This window comes from Ptychodera flava, chromosome 1 (assembly GCF_041260155.1).
Source record: "Ptychodera flava strain L36383 chromosome 1, AS_Pfla_20210202, whole genome shotgun sequence".
Lineage (NCBI taxonomy): Eukaryota > Metazoa > Hemichordata > Enteropneusta > Ptychoderidae > Ptychodera > Ptychodera flava.
The window spans coordinates 9100192-9117892 of NC_091928.1; positions in this window are offsets into that span (position 1 = coordinate 9100192).

Here is a 17701-nt window from a genome sequence, read left to right on the forward strand (position 1 = left end):
TGTCAGATACTATTTCATCATAGCATGGACGTACATGTAACAGCTATACTAACATAGTCGACTGCTGAGCATCAGCAGAACAGAGTCCAGCATTGTTCGGATCTGTTTGCAAAACCAACACCGTGACTGAAATACACACCCTAGATTTGCGCTGAGGTTTACACAACAATTTACTTGAAAGTGATCTTTTAATGCACAAGCCATCGTTTATAAAATCGAAGAAAAGCAATTGCAGTGTAAAGCGGTCAGATATTAAATATGTAAGCGCTTTTATTGACGGTTGGTGTATTTATGATGACGACGACATTGGTTTGTCTAGTTTTTTTTTTATTCGAAACAAACTCAAAAAGCTAGATTTTCTGGAGCGCTGTGTCCGTGTTGCTCTGTCTGAGGCATCTTGAATAATGAGGGTCGTCGCCATCTGCCTCCTTTCATATCACACCCTCCCCTTTAAATCGTATAAATTCTACCCCTTTGTCGTATAAATTCTACCCCTTTTAATTGTATTAAACTTCGGTATACTATCCAGCTGCTTGATGCGCTGTGACAGAGAAAACACACACCAGGTCATAAAGGGCAATTATCAGGAATTGATTTAAGCAGTTATGAGCCTTTTAAGGCAGAGTGTAGCAAGCTAACTCCTGCAATTCAAGAAACTGAAACAGAACAACCAGAGTCTACTTATTACGAATGACACTAAATCAATATTTCTTTCCAACGATTATTAGCCTTGATGCTCTTTTTCGCCAGATTATGTACAAAATGTTAGAATTTTTATTTGTGAAATACTGTTGTTCTTGTGTAATATCACAGGTGTGCCGAATTTCACAATGTTTCTATCACAACAGGACGAATCTCAGTAATAGTTTTATCAAAATGCTGCTTTTTTGTCAAGAAAGCATCATTCTCCGAAAAAGCTGCGGCATCTAATTAGATGTAAACGGTTGCATTACTAATCGCCATTGTGTAGGCTTGTGCACGAGTTGCCGAGTGTTTTCAAATTCATCATTTGGAAACTAAGGAAGCTATTATAGCTTATCGCCAGTGGAATTTTTCTGGGCCGAAATTTCGACAAGCCATTAAAAGATTGAATACGTACGTCGAATAATGTGTACAGTTCACTTCTAGGAGAATGATTGCAAATAGCATGACCCGTTCACAGATTAAAATTACATTTCACAAACACAGAGTAATTTACTTTGACGGTTACTGAAAGAATGGCAATAGATGCAAAGAACAGACGGAGAGAACTGTGTTTTATTTGTCAAAACCAATGTTTACGTCATCATTTCAAATCTCCCCTTTCAATGAATCGATAGGAAGACCAACAGGTTCAACATCGTCAACAATTGGGATACTAAGGTTACAGGAAATTATACGGGACAGGCTTGACTCTTTCTCTCCTCTGTACTTCAGTTTGGCGCTTTGATGCACCTATCGTACGCGTTGATCTGTATTTCCATGGAATGTAATGCCAGATGCCTCACCTTGAGAAACAACCCATTTGTTCACGAAACAAACATTAAGAACCATTGTCTTTGGTGCATGTTCATGACAAGATGTCTGGACGGTGCTAATAAGCGAGCATGATTGCCAAACTAACGCCAACTGGAGTTAATCAATGCCGAATCCATCGCTTTGTTGCCATCGGCTACGCACTCGAATTCGACCCTTTGATACAAAAGGCTAACTAGTGTTGACGCGCGGGTGTGCGCGTCACGGTATACGTGAGTGGCTGTTGTAAAGTTACGCTATTTCGTCCACACAGACGTATTCCCTGAAAGGTATTAATGGTTCCGAGTTAGTTGCAACTAAGAAGGTAAGATTACCACTGTTGTGTTTGTATAGTTTGTCACGCAGATGACAGATGACAGCTAGGCCCTTAACCTTCTCACTCTGTCCAATGTAGTGTGTCAGTAATCATTCACAGGTGACCATAACTTTTTCAGCTACCTGCAGACCCCTTCTCTGCCAGCTCGTCGACGTCCTTCCAAAGTTCACGCCCGCGCTGCACGACCGGCAAGGCATTTAATTTGCCCCTGGATTCCAAGGAGGCCTCCCCATTCGATCAAATAATATAATGATTTTTGTTTAACAGAATGTCAGCTGTTAGTAAAGGAAAAAACCTTCGAACTTATTATGGAGATATACATCTATCTAATCGAATCGTGGAGATCTCACTCAACAAACAAAGAAATCCATACCACTCGCTGCAGTACACCTGTTTTGCTCAAAATGTCGCGTCACGGTAGGCCGTCATTGTACCTATAATTTCGATACTAGGCAATCGACAAGTGCGTGTATAAGAGACGTCATCACTCAAACTGTACTTTCTCGGTCACTGTATATGCCACCGTATTCACAGGTCTTGTGCTCTCATTAAGAAGCATAAATAATCACATTGGGAGGTTCACTTATCAGGATGATTTGTTACGTTGTTATGGCTGCATTCTATTTAACATATATTGTCACTGATTATGCGAAGAACTTCAGAGAAACGCCTAATAAAATTCATGGATCATCTCCCACAAATTACTTTTGTATCCCTGTAGTCCTTTTGTTTGTTTGTTTGCTTTTATCTTGAAAGCTAAATTATCAAAAAGAAAACACATTATAATACACTGATTCATAGCCTTGCCGAAGCAAATGTTTCATCGTTTGTTCAGAACGCCCTCACAATCGTGATCTTTCATTCTGGTATTATTAATGTTTTGTAAAGCATAAAAATGTTTACGATTGTGCAATAAGAAAAAGTTCATATTGTTATCAATTTCTATAATTAATTACATTGGCAAGTTATGTAAACTTCAATAAAAATGGAGGATTCTTAACAATTAAAGGGGCAATTCTCTAGTTCTCGCATCAGTTGTTGTTGACTCTGAGTATTAACATGGTGTTAGTCTATTGTTTGTCTTTGAATTTTGTATCATTTTGACCAGTTTACTTTAAATAAACTTAAAATGACCTGTCCTTTAAGATAGACTGCGCCATGGGGACAGATGTTTTGACTCTGAAAAGTTTACAATTCTTTTCTCGTCTACAACTTTTGGGGGTTTATTTCAAAATTCCTGGTGTATGATAAGTTTTACCGTCATTGTTTTCGAAAATGGTGAATTTTATTTTTTCCCACAGAGTTAATTTTGAATTTCAAATATCGGTAAATGTTAGGTAATTTGTTTCTCTGGTACCAAACATTGCAGGGTGACACGCCTGACTTTTATTCTCAATTTTGTATGAGAATGGTTGAAGATTCATTGAGGAAAGTTCTGAGCAAAAGTTGATTACTTGTCTTCCACTTTCGAAGTGCATACTACCTAAATGAGTAGGGCGGAGTTTAGGCCGTGAAGGATGGAGGGAACATTAACGACAACTTTTAAAAGTAATAAAATGTCATTTGTCAATTGGCGGTTAGAATATTTTATAATTAATTTTTACAAACTTTAAGTTCGATGTTTTCCGCTCACCGATATTGGTGTATTTTGTGTTTGTTTACAGCTAACGTTTTTCAAATTTCCGATGTTGTAATTTGAACAGGAAGTACTTCCGATCGGTAGGTGAAGTTTAAGCAAGGCAGCATTGCAATTACCGTGCAAGATCACCAAGAACTATTATTTAAAATACCAAAGATTTTGCACGATTTGCCCATAACTCAAGGAAGACTTGATAGAAGCTTTGTCCTTATATTTTTAGGATAAATAGCGTAAGGGAATCTGGCATTTCAAACCTCGCATGTAATAAGTAGGCTTCGACTACACTTCAATATATAAATGAGGGAATGGATCAAACTGCCGCCGTATCATGCAAGAACTCTTACTGCCATTAGGAACACAGAAAAATGGTTTCAGAATCACTGTACAGTAACATTACTTCTGATTCCATTATTTCCTTGTTGATTTAGAGATGAGAACTTCGGCAAAATAGCCCTGGAATTCCGATGAAATTAAAAGCCGACAAGCAGAAAGACCCTGATGGATACAGACACACGTGTAGATATACTCACACACATACACATGTACATACCTAATACCTACATACCTACCTAGCTAGATTAGCTACCTAGCTACGTACACACACACACACAAACACATACATACATACATACATACATACATACATACATACATACATACATACATACATACATACATACATACATACATACATACATACATACATACATACATACATACATACATACATACATACATACATACATACATACATACATACATACATACATACATACATACATACATACATACATACATACATACATACATACATACATACATACATACATACATACATACATACATACATACATACATACATACATACATACATACATACATACATACATACATACATACATACATACATACATACATACATACATACATACATACATACATACATACATACATACATACATACATACATACTACATACATAATACATACATACATACATACATACATACATACATACATACATACATACATACATACATACATACATACATACATACATACATACATACATACATACATACATACATACATACATACATACATACATACATACATACATACATACATACATACATACATACGCACGCACGCACGCACGCACGCACACACACACACACACATACATACATACATACATACATACATACATACATACATACATACATACATACATACATACATACATACATACATACATACATACATACATACATACATACATACATACATACATACATACATACATACATACATACATACGCACGCACGCACGCACGCACACACACACACACACACACACACACACACATACATACATACATACATACATACATACATACATACATACATACATACATACATACATACATACATCTGCATAAGAAAAACCTTGATAATCACATGAATATGTGTGTTGACAATCCAATGACTATATTAGCTAAAGATTATTCCAGTAACATGTCGGAGAAGAAGAGTATAAATATGCAAGTGGTAGAACCACTGATGGAGAAACTGCAAAACGGAAAGGCCAATGAAGACACTGGACAACCACAATCATCGGACGATAATTTTGATACTACTTGTGGAATCTTTAATTTCAGGCCAAGATGGCTCCAGCGATTTGCGACCATAAAAGTGATGTTTACATTATTAGCACTTACTGTCCTATCATTTTCTCTCGCTATGAGCGTGACGATTGTAGGTATATCTAGTTTACAGAAACGGTACGGTTTATCTAGCAGTTTCATTGGCCTATATCACACAATGAAGGATATTGCCGAAATTATATCTGTGATTGTCGTGACATATTTTGGCGGGAGACCGAACAGTCATAAACCACGTTGGATCGCGGGAGGACTAGCCCTATGTTCTTTGGCTTTCTTATTGAAAGCATCGACTCAATTCGTTTCGGACCCCTTTGACTACGAATCCCTCCAATTTGGTGCGAACGTCAGCGCCGAGATGGAAGTCTGCGAGCCAGAGAGAGACTTGGATGACGTCAGGCAATTCCAATATGGCGACTCTGATGCCTGCAACGACAACTTTCTGTCGTCCATCATTCCAAAGGGTTCAGAAGGAGTCCTACTTCTGATACTTGGTAATATTCTTCTCGGATTCGGTAACACTCCGATGTTCACGCTTGCCATAGCATACATTGATGACAATGTGCCCAAAGAAAAATCACCAATGTACACAGGTAAGGTTCTGATCTTCCGAGACAGAAAAGGTTCCTGCAATATTTTGGTCTGGAAAAGTGTCGAGGGGCCTGTGGAAAGTTTACCCAAACAGCCCTGTTCAGGGAGGGAGAGGGAGTAGAGCGACGGAGGGAGAGACACAGAAAAACTGAGACAGACACACAGACAGACAGACGCACCGACTAGGAGACAATGCCACATACAAAGGTACAGGTCACGTTGATAAATTTAGAGTTGTCCTTTTATCTGGATAAGAATTGACTTTCTATTTTCGTCAACTTTTCATCTTGATTGTGCTGAAGAGTTAACCCATTAAAGTGCGGGTTGGATACACATCTTATCGGGGTGTTTGCTTTTAACTTTCTACAGACTAAAGCTTTCAAAACTTGGTTGTCATCACGAGGCCAAGGCTATCGTCCCTATTGTCGATACAATCTGAAGGTAGAATGAGCTTCGGGGACAGATAGTCGACTTACTACCACTTGTTAAAGTTCACTTTGATACTCATGGAGTAAACAAGGTTTTCATCTGCTTATAGTTCCGAAAATCGAAAACTTTTCCCCCCAAGACTTAACACAGGGAAGCCTGACATTTTGAAATACAACTGTCGGTAAACATTTGGTAATTTGTTTCCCCAGTGCCAAATCGTTCACGATGACCCCTCATTTTCATTCCTTATTTCTTAAAAGAATAGTTTTCAGTTTCCTGGGGAAAGTGGAGCAAAATGTAAGTCTCTTGATTTTTGGGGTGCACACTACCTTAATCATTCTATAGAGCATTCAAGATCATAATTGAAAAGTGTTATTTAAAAATAAATGCACAATTCTTACTTCCTATTTGTCGCAGGGACTTTCTATTCAATATTTGGCATTGGACCAATCGTTGGAATGCCGATGGCTTCGTACTTTATCAATCTTTACGTCGACTTTTACCGAGTTGACCCGGCAGACGTGGACCTACACCCAGTGATCCACGCTGGGTTGGTGCATGGTGGCTGGGCTACCTTCTGCTATCCGTACCTATCATGATTCTGGCGTTCCTGGTTAGCTTTGTGCCGAAACGCATGCCGGTGAAAACTGGTTCCCAGGGGAAACCGGGTCAGAGTGCTGTACAAGATAATAAGACGGCAGGAAGAAAGTTTAAAGGTATATTTATTGAATGTTCTTGTATTATCACATGCACAAGCCAAGTTTGTCGTCTCCGAACAAAAATACGGGATTTATTCTCTGGTCGTTCTACGTCACGACAACCCGCGTCTATGTCATCAATTTTGGTGCGTCGGACCTTTTTTTTGTGGATCTTCGGTGTGCTCGTAAATATGTAAACAAACAACATGGTGGCCGATGTTTCTCCCACGATCAAAAGTCATGTAATGAAATCGATATTTTCACAGACTACGACATTACTACTCCGAACAATGTAAACACAAGAGTGTACCGCCTGTATATTCCGAAGGAATTACGTGAATAATTTGCGGAAACAACGAACTCGAAGCTGGTCGCGTATACCGTGGGTTCCGTACATACCGTACGCATTGCAAACAGGGTCAGGCGCGACGTTTACACACAGTGTTCGCGCCGTCGAGATTCAATCGATATTTGTTCCCGAAAAATAGCGTATCTTCGTCTGTGATAAATTTCTAGGACTATGCTATCTTTGAAATAGGGTATAACTTTGCGGAAGGTAGCCTACATGTAGACCGAGAGCTGTCATTTGCTCCACACACGAACGAAGGTGAGCGCAAATGCACACGACGGACGACTGGAAATGATTGACAACTTGTGCGTGGCGTACTGATATTTATTCCTAAAGTAGTTCAAAAGTTTAAACGCGGAATCGTCATGGAAAACTTATTTTATTTTGCAAAAAATAACGAATTATTGGCTTGTGCATGTGATAAGTATATTATTCCCTAATATTTTTCTTCATTCAGCTCGGAAAATACTCGTGACGTAATGACCGTGTCACCACTCGTCTTCGACTCGTGGTGACACGGTCATTACGTCACTCGTATTTTCCTTCGCTGAACGAAGAAAAATATTAGGGAATAATATCTAATTATTTACCGTTTCAACAAAATTGATTTGTCAATCGCTTGATCTCGGCCGTCATTTAGACTTACTTCAGACATGGAGCTTGATGTTTTAACCCGTTTATTTATGTTTTAGTAAGGTTTGCATCCGAGTATCCGAGTATGCATTATTTACAATTTATGAAAAATAAAAAATGAATGACTCAGATTGCTACTGCTATACGTAAAGGGCAACTTCCTTCTTGGAGCTGCGTTGCACGCTGTTAATACACTGTATGTATGCATGTCTGTATGTATGTATGTATGTATGCATGTATGTATGTACGTATGTTTGTATGTTTGTATGTTTGTATGTATGTATGTATGTATGTATGTATGTATGTATGTATGTATGCATGCATGCATGCATGCATGCATGTATGCATGTATGCATGTATGTATGTATGTATGTATGTATGTATGTATGTATGTATGTATGTATGTATGTATGTATGTACGTACGTACGTACGTACGTACGTACGCACGCACGCACGCACGCACGCACGCACGCACGCACGCACGCACGCACGCATGCATGCATGTATGTATGTATGTATGTATGTATGTATGTATGTATGTACTGTATGTATGTACGTACGACGTATATATGTATGTGTGTGTATCTATCTTTCTATATATATGTGTGTATCTATGTAAAACTATCTACTTATGTATCTACGTATAAAATTGATGTATATGTATCTAACGCAAGTATCAAATATACGCTTTAGTGATCTAATCTGCCTTCTTTATTTGAACCAACCGTACTATGATATCATCAAGTACCCTAGAGAGATCCTTCTTAGAATCCATGAAATGAAATATAACATTACAATTTGGAACATTTTAGAATTCCCCAAGGCGCTGGGGAGGATATGCTCGAACGTGACCCTGATGGCAGTAATTTTCGCACGGGCAGCCATGATGGCGAACCAGGGCGCCATCACGTTCATTGTCAAGTTCACAGAAGAACAGTTTCGCGTCACCACGACAATATCAAGCATTGTTAGTAAGTTCACCTGATATCATGATTTATATTCGAGATAATTACAGAAAGCCTTTTGCAATGCTGGTAATTTTCTAGCTTTTCCAGACAGAACAAAATCACAAAATTTTCTATTTTTGTCTTGCGATTTAGCTGGATTGAGCTGCCTAACAATAAACAAATACGTATACCCGCGTTTGTCGGAACAAGAACGGATCCTCCCGACTGATGAATTAATACTCTCTTGCAAACATAGTTAGCGGTTATCATGATGACATATAGTTATATGTTAATGGTCGGAGTATTTCAACTACAACTCCAGCTTTTAGCGTTTGGTTTTGTCAATGATGGACGAGATAGATACGAGAATAACCAGGAACAGGGAGCTGTTCGCAGACATAAAAACGCCTAGCAATGCAGTGACTGTTTTTGTTTTTTTTAATTGACAGAAGCCTATTACGACCTTGGTTTGTGAAATAATGAAGTCTTTGGGTTTCTTTTGCAGTTGCAAGCATGATTTTCAGCGCTTGTTTAGGATTTTTCATCGGCGGTATCATTTACGGCGATGGAAACCAAGTCTGATTAAGATGGCGGCCTTCATGGTAGTCGTTGATATTTTCTCACTGTTGGCTCCCATGGTGCAAATGTGGCTGGGATGCGACACTGCGTATTCGCTGGAATCACCGAGCCGTATGTCGGAAGGTGAGAAGCCCAAGCAATCGGAACAATGGTGCAGTCAAGGACGGGGTCATAGGGGTCATATGTAGAAAAGGACAGTCGAACAAAATCACTGGCTAGATACACTGAGATTGGAGGATAACATTAGGACCGACAGACAAACAGACATACTTTTGAAGCCAGGCGCAGATACATACATACATAGATACATGCAGACTTGGAGCGAACGACATTAAAAGTTTAGTTGCAAACACAAAGACACAGGAAAAATAAAGAGAGGCCCTAATGGTTTAAGGCTAATCCTTACTCCTCTTTCACTGTTGCAGAAAAAATATTACTTTGTCAGTCACTTTAAAATCTTGTCGAGTAAGTGTGTTCCAAGAGGTGACAGGGCAAAACCCAGACACTATGCACAGCTTGTCTTCTAAAAAATAAATAAATAAATGAACAAGAACGCGAAAAGAAATTGACAGAGTATCAATGTAACTTAATTTAAATTGTTTAAAAAAGACATATCTTGAGAGAGAAATGAAAAACAGTAAAAAAGATCATTAGGGAAAGACTGCATTAACTTGCATGGTACCTGAAACCCGGGTCCTTGCCTGACCAACTCGGGTGACAAACAGAAGACTTTTAATCCCCCAAGGTGTGAATGTTCCATTGTTATGTTTATCTTATCCAGCTGGTGCCATTGTAGTGCCATTGTAGGAAAGGCAGGTCTGTGAAATTGATCCTCTGATAACTAAGTAGGGAAGTAGGGTATTCCTAAGTTAATGGAGCTTTCCCGTAATGTGATATAGTATGAGTTGCAGTTTGATCGTTTCAACACATCTTATTATGCGGTTTATTTTTTGACAGATAGGTAGTAAATGAGGTTTATTTGATTGAAGGAAATGTTCGTTAGTGTAGGTAGCGATGACCCGTCCATTCCGCAAATGTAATGCATTCCTATGTTATCTATCTTTCCCATTATCAGCACCTTGGACGTACCTGTCTATGACATCGAAGGCCTCAACTCGAGCTGCAATGCAAATGCGCATGCTCAGGACATTACAAGCCGATGTGTGGTTCAGATAATGTTACATATTATTCACCTTGTCATGCAGGTTGCAAGATTACAAAGGACGCTCAGGTAAACTCTATGACAACTAAAAAAGTCGACGTCCCTTGACCCTATACTGCGGTCAATGTTCCGAGTCTTTCGCAATTCATGAAATCGAGATTTCTCATAAATTATGTCTGAACTATTTGATGTAACTTTAAAATGTCATGACGATTGTGCTCTTATGAATAATATTACCATTTACTGGTCTTACGACGTTTATTTTCGCAGCGAAACAAAAATGTCAATAACCTTTTAACAACTCATTACTCTTATCAACATTGCAAAGGAAAGCAAACAAATGTGTTCATAAAACGAGTTGTCCTGAGCATTTATCGTCAGGCGGACCGGCGATACTCATCTTATCAACTGTAAAACAACAAAACAGTCGCGGGAAATGTTTTATCGTATCGGTCTGGGGGATTATCTTTTCTCTTCGGTGAACAAATTGTAGAAAAGGTCAGCGGAGTTTACCGAGGTGGAAGGCAAAATCATGTTGCGAGGAGAATTGAAAGCGACTGGGAGACTTGTAATCAGCATGGACAGGGGTTTCGTAGCGGGGAGTTGCATGAAAAATAATGGACAAGACAGGGATATTTCTTGAATTTTAGCAGGAGGAAAGCTAGAAAAGAGTTCACTTTCCATGCCAGTTTTGTTCAAAATGAATACTACGATTTAAGGTAAAACACTACGGTTGCGATGTTTTTCGAAGTCAGACACTTGGCTTGTCCTAATTACAAGAAAGAAATGAAATGTTCTTATTATAATCTCAAAAGTTCTCTTACCTCAGCTTTTAAGCAAGTTCTTTTGATAAATCGTGAATGACTGCTAAATAATTAACAAAGCGAAAGTTCTTAAGATCTTCCTGAAATGATCTCGAAAAAGCACTGTCAGAGAAACAAATTCAAAAATCAACAACATTTATATGACATTGTAATTTTCCCCTTTTCACATGAATGCATACATTTGAAGGTATTTTAGATTCTTTTCCTTGGAATAGTAACAATATGCAAGAAAAGTCCGTGCCACAGTCTTCTTGAATCTTTGAATTTACAACTCACAATAATTTGCTGAAAATCAGAATAAGGCTGTATAGGCCCATTATCCATGGTTGTGCTTGAAGGTAGTATAAGCCTCAAGTCGAAAGCAACAGATTGTTGCTCAAACTCAACTCAATGTAACCACAGAGTAATATCAGACAGAGTGGCAACAGCTATTGTTTAAGGCGTGAAGCGGTTATGTAAGCAATCCATGTTTGCCTCGCCTCACGAAGCTCTTGGCTCTCTTTCCGAAGAGTGCCGACCATGCACCCTTCGGTAATTTCGGATTTTCACCAATTGTTCAGCGAAAGTATGTTCGACAAAGCTTGTGTTGTTGTTGTCGTGTGGTGCTGATCGGAATTGATGTGCTGGCGAAAACGGAAGTGTTTTGAGCTTCAGGAAAGTGGGTTTTACCGTTTTAAAAATTCCTCTCATATTTTTATGAATATATAATGAGTGTGTTTGAACCAAATTTGAAAGTCTTTTATCGATACTGTCTGGTTTTACTCAATGGTTTACGGTCAGTCATACCGTCTTTTACACGTGCGCCAAGAAAGGACATGTTATGAAACTGCTGGCGTGTTATGTTTTGATTGGCGTGAGGCAGTGTTCTGCCCTGAGAGCTCACAAAGTAACTATGGTTGCTACGCGACTGGCAGTACGATGCCATCTCGTCGTATGTTTCGCATAATCTCGTGTAATTATCAACCACAAACCAAGCCTCCAAAAAGTTAACACCTTTTAAGCTGATCTTAATATGAAAAGCCAATAGGTCTACCGAGACGGACCATGGAACAAAAGGCATGCAAGTGTTGCCACTCTGTCTGATATTACTCTGTGATGAAACTATCAACCTTTCTCTTCCCAGATCAAGATTGATAATCCGGAGTCACCGTGCAAAATTTGGCACTGAAGAATTACCTAACATTTACCAATGTTCGAAATTCAAAATGGCAGGCATCCCTGTATTGACTCGATGAGGAAAATAAAATGTCCGATTTTTCGAAAAACTAAATCGGTGATGATTTAGATCTTTAAAATGAGTTACCACAAGTAGTAGATCAGCGGAGAATAAGTAACTTTGAGAGTCCGAATATCTGTCCCCATCTGGCAGCCAAAAAACCCCAAAAGACTACCTGAGGCGAATCAATGAGGGACACATCTCGCAAATCCCCTTGTCTGACTCACATTTTGCACTTCCACAGTTGCAGAAAATTTCATGCGGTTTCAATGCGGATGATTAAACCTATTTTTGAAATCAGATGAATCTGAATCCCGTGTAATAATTGAATCTTTCAAGATGTTCCCCACATATTTTTATTGATAATATTCGGATTGCCTAGTCATTTTTTGTGTCAAATGGAAATCATGCTAAAAGGCCATTTTGTCTTACCTTGAGGTCCACAATTCGGGACTGAACAACTGAAATTTCTCAATGACTACGAAAAAAAGGACTCCTGAATGACGTCATAAAGATAAGTTCACAGAATTTTGAAATTGAACTGTTGACTTTAAGTTTCGTTTCAAATATTATTAACTTTCAGGTGTTGCAAGAAATACCGGTTAAAGTCCCCGATTATTGATTTGGACCATTACCTCGATAAAGCAGTCTTTGAAAGAGAAAAATTTTCACTATGAACCTCTTTAAAATTTCAACACATTTTTCTGCTAATTCTCTGCTAAAAATTAAAACCAAATGCAAACATGCATGCGTAAGCATATTTTTTAGAGAGACTTTGTCTACCTTCGAGACTCTGTTATGAAAGTGGATCAATTTTATACTTTTTAACTTTTTGCAATGCATGTCTTCCATATTTATTTTCCTCATTGTACTTAACTATCCTCTGCAGAATTTCACCAGCTGTGGTGTGTGCTTAACCATGAAGAGTTCAATGGTATAAGTTACGCCGTTGAGGGCGAAGCACATGCCGGGATTTGCGGACATTCCTGCTTCTATGAGTTGATCTGGTATACCGCAGTAAATTTCGTATTCATGGTCAAGCCGCGATGATTATTACATATGTACCACAGTTTATTCGCATCGAAGCGCGCGCGTACTAACGGTATTTGCACTGCAGTGCAATACCAAAACATTATGCCTTCCTTTATGTTAATGAGTATTTACCAATTTTGACCCGGAACTATTTATGTTTGTAAACACAAAAAATGTCGTCTACAAGATTTCATTTCACTTTGGTTTGATGCTAGTTATAGTAAAATGCATGACATTACCGATTAAATCTACAACAAAGAAAATTGTCTGTACTTATTATAGTGTGAGGATGATTTTTATTACCCGGAAGAGCAGTTTGTTTGTCAGCGAAGCAAAAAACATCGACAACTGGCGACGATTGTTTCTAGTTCCATGGATACACGGTGGCCGCCGTACCACGCACGGCGGCCATCATACATCGAAACACACATAAATGCGGACGCAACGGAGCCAACTAAACAGTCACATTTTCAGAGACGTTTTGGCCAGTAGTTTTCTCACCTGTTTACCATAGAAAGTCACTTTTGCATGCAGTTTACTCTGTGCTTGTGTGTCCTACATGCTAATGATAACAGTGATCGCTGTGCACGGTAAACACTGAAATTTGATCGTTCGACAAGTTACGTTTGCCGTATCTTACTCTTAAATTTCCCGTAAAAATCTTCGAACTGTTATTTGTATCGATCATTTAGAAGAATTTCAAGCTCAATATGTGAAAAAATCAAAAGCGTTCCATGTTCAAAGTTCTCTTCGTTTGGCTATCTGTGGCTACGTATGTATGTGTGAGCGATGGCAAGCAGAGTTCGAGCCTGTAGTATATGTACTAGTATTGTATAGAGAGACACGGAAGCCGTTGTTCCAGTCTCAAGCATGAGGAGAGTCTACCTCATTCTGCACATGCGCAATACAATAATACGTCACTACATGAATATAATAGCATATATTACACTGCTTCCCCTTTTAAAAGAAAAGTGTTACATGCCTGATTTCTACAAATAAAACTACATTGCAAAATCTACAGATTTAATTTCACTAATGGTTTTCTCACTCTATTTGATCTTCTAACTGATTCAGTAATTACACTTGGTTTTACTGACGTCTCCTGACTTGGTGTTACTTTGTCAGATTTACTGGTACCATTAACTATAACTGCAGTATTTTCTTTAGGTTTTACTACATTTGGTATTTCAGTCGGATTTGCTCTAGGCATTTCTTTTACTGACTGTGGACTGAAATCCCTTACGTACACCTTTGATTCACTAGCCATTGGACACTTATATGTTTGAACTCTGGTGCACTTTCCTCATAGGTTTTCACCATATGATCTGCATGAACCATTTTAGTCTCGGACCCAATTTGACCATGTAATTTCTAGGTCCTTTGACTTCAATTACAGAGCCTAATAACCACTTATCAAGTTTTGACTCGGCTCTAGGGTTTTTCACTCTTACAATATCACCAATTTCAAAATATCTCTCTTGTTTTCTATGACGATCAAACTGCTCTTTTGTGCATTTTGTTTCTTTTCTACTCGCTTTGCAAGACTGGGTTTTACCAATTGCAATCTAGTACGAAACTGACGTTTACACATTAACTCGGCTGGACTTACACCTGTTGTACTGTGAGGTGTAGTTCGGTATCTGAACAGAAACCGACCAATTCTACATTTCAGAGATAAAGACGCATCTCCTGCTAAGACTTGTTTAGTGAAGGCTTCTTTTACCAGCCTCACTGCTCTCTCAGCAGCGCCGTTAGATGCCGGGTGATATGGAGCTACTTTAATATGCTGAATGCCATTCTTTTTCATAAACAATCCAAATCATCAGATGTGAATTGTGGACCGTTGTCCGAAAACTAACTGCCAGGTAGACCATGTTCTGCAAAGATTAATCTCAGCTCATCAATAGTATGATCAGCTGTGATTCTCTTCATAGGTTTTACATCTACCCATTTAGAATGACAATCAACAAGAACTAAGAAATAGTATTTCTTATCTTCACAAAAATCAATGTGAACTCTTTGAAAAGGTTTCATTGGCCATACCCACGGATGTAAAGGTAATTTAGCTGGCATTTGTCTTACTCTTTGACAAACTGAACATGCTTTCACTTTACTCTCAATATCCGCATCAATATTTGGCCACCATACATGACTACGGGCAAGTGCTTTCATGGCACATACTCCAGGATGTTCCCAATGAAGCTCGTCTAACAACCTTTCACGAAACTTCTTTGGAATCACCACTCGAGTACCCCATAAAATACAACCTTGTTCCGTTGACAATTGATCTCTTCTACGATAAAATGGCTTAAGTGCCTCAGACATATCTTTGAAATAACTGGGCCAACCATTCAATACAAGATCATACACTTTGCTAAGAAGTGGATTAACTTTGGTTTCCTTAGCAATATCATCAGCTAAAACTGGGAAACTCTCATCTATTACGCTAACAGCAAATACACTGTCCTCAGCACCTTGTGTGCTTGGACTGGTAGTCTTGACAACGCATCACAATTTGCGTGTGCTCGTGTGTTACGATACTTTATATCATAGTCATATGCCTGCAGAGTCAGTGCCCATCTTTGCATTCTTGCAGCTGCTATGGTAGGAATACCTGATTTTGAACCTAAGATTGCTAGCAATGGCTTATGGTCCGTAACCAAGGTGAATTTCCTCCCATACAGGAAATCATGGAATTTCTTAACTCCAAATATCAGTGAAAGTGCTTCCCTCTCAATTTGGGCATAGTTTCGTTCACTCGGGCTTAGAGTTCTAGAGGCATACGCTATTGGTCTTTCGTCACCATTTTCAAATACATGTGAGAGAACAGCTCCCACACCATAACTTGAAGCATCACAATCTAATTTCAGCTTCTTATTTGGATCATAGTGTACAAGTAAAGTTTCACTACTTAACTTTGCTTTACATTTCTCATACGCTTTTTGACATTTTTCAGACCACTTCCAGTCAACTCCTTTCTTTAACAATTCATGGAGTGGCTGTAAAGTTGTGGCTAAATTTGGCAAAAACTGATGGTAATATTGTACCATACCTAGAAATGATCGCAACTGTGCGACATTCTTTGGGATTGGAGCCTGCTTAATTGCTTGCAATGACGATTCTACAGGTCTCAATCCTTCACCACTGTATTCTAAACCCAGATATACAGTACTTGCTTTGACAAATTCACATTTCGACAAATTAACATGAAGATTGTTATCACTTAATCTTCTGAGGACTTCCTCTAAAATATCAAGATTCTCATGAACATTATTTCCTCCAATGAGAATATCATCTTGTTTACATACACATTTCTGAATACCCTGTAAGATACAATCCATCTTACTTTGGAAAATCTTTGGTGCTGACTTCACACCATAAGGTAACTTAGTATAGGCATACAGGCCTTTGTGAGTATTGATGCTTAAGTACTTCCGACTTTCATCATCAACTGACAATTGTGCATACGCATGCGTCAAATCTAATCGTGAAAATACCTTTGACCCTGACAATTGAACATACAAATCTTGAGTAGTTGGCAGAGTACATTGCTCATCCTCAACTACCGGATTAATACTGACTTTATAATCTCCACATATTCTCACAGATTTCTCCGATTTGGGAACGACAACAATAGGACTTGCCCATTCAGAGCGGTCTACTTTAACAATTACACCATTTTCCTCTAACTTTTGTAACTCTGTTTCCACTGCTTCCCTGAGCGCATATGGAACTCTACGAGGTTTATGAAACACAGGCTTGGCGCCTTCTTTCACACGGATGTGAGCTTTGTGCCCACGCATACCATCGTAGCTATCAAAAAATACATTGCTGTACTTACGTAAGACTGAATCTAGTTTGTCTTTACCGGTCATACAATCACCGCTTTCTTTGTTAGCTTTTTCAGCTACACATGTAAAAATCTTACCCCAATTCAATTTCAACTTTTGCAACCAGTTTCGCCCAAGTAATGTTGGTTTACCAGGGTGATCTACTATTATCAGTGGCAAGTTGACACGCTGACTTTCATAGCTCACTTCGACCGAAATTTCTCCACTAACGGAAATTGTATCGCCAGTGTAGCTTTTCAATTTAATTCCCGACTG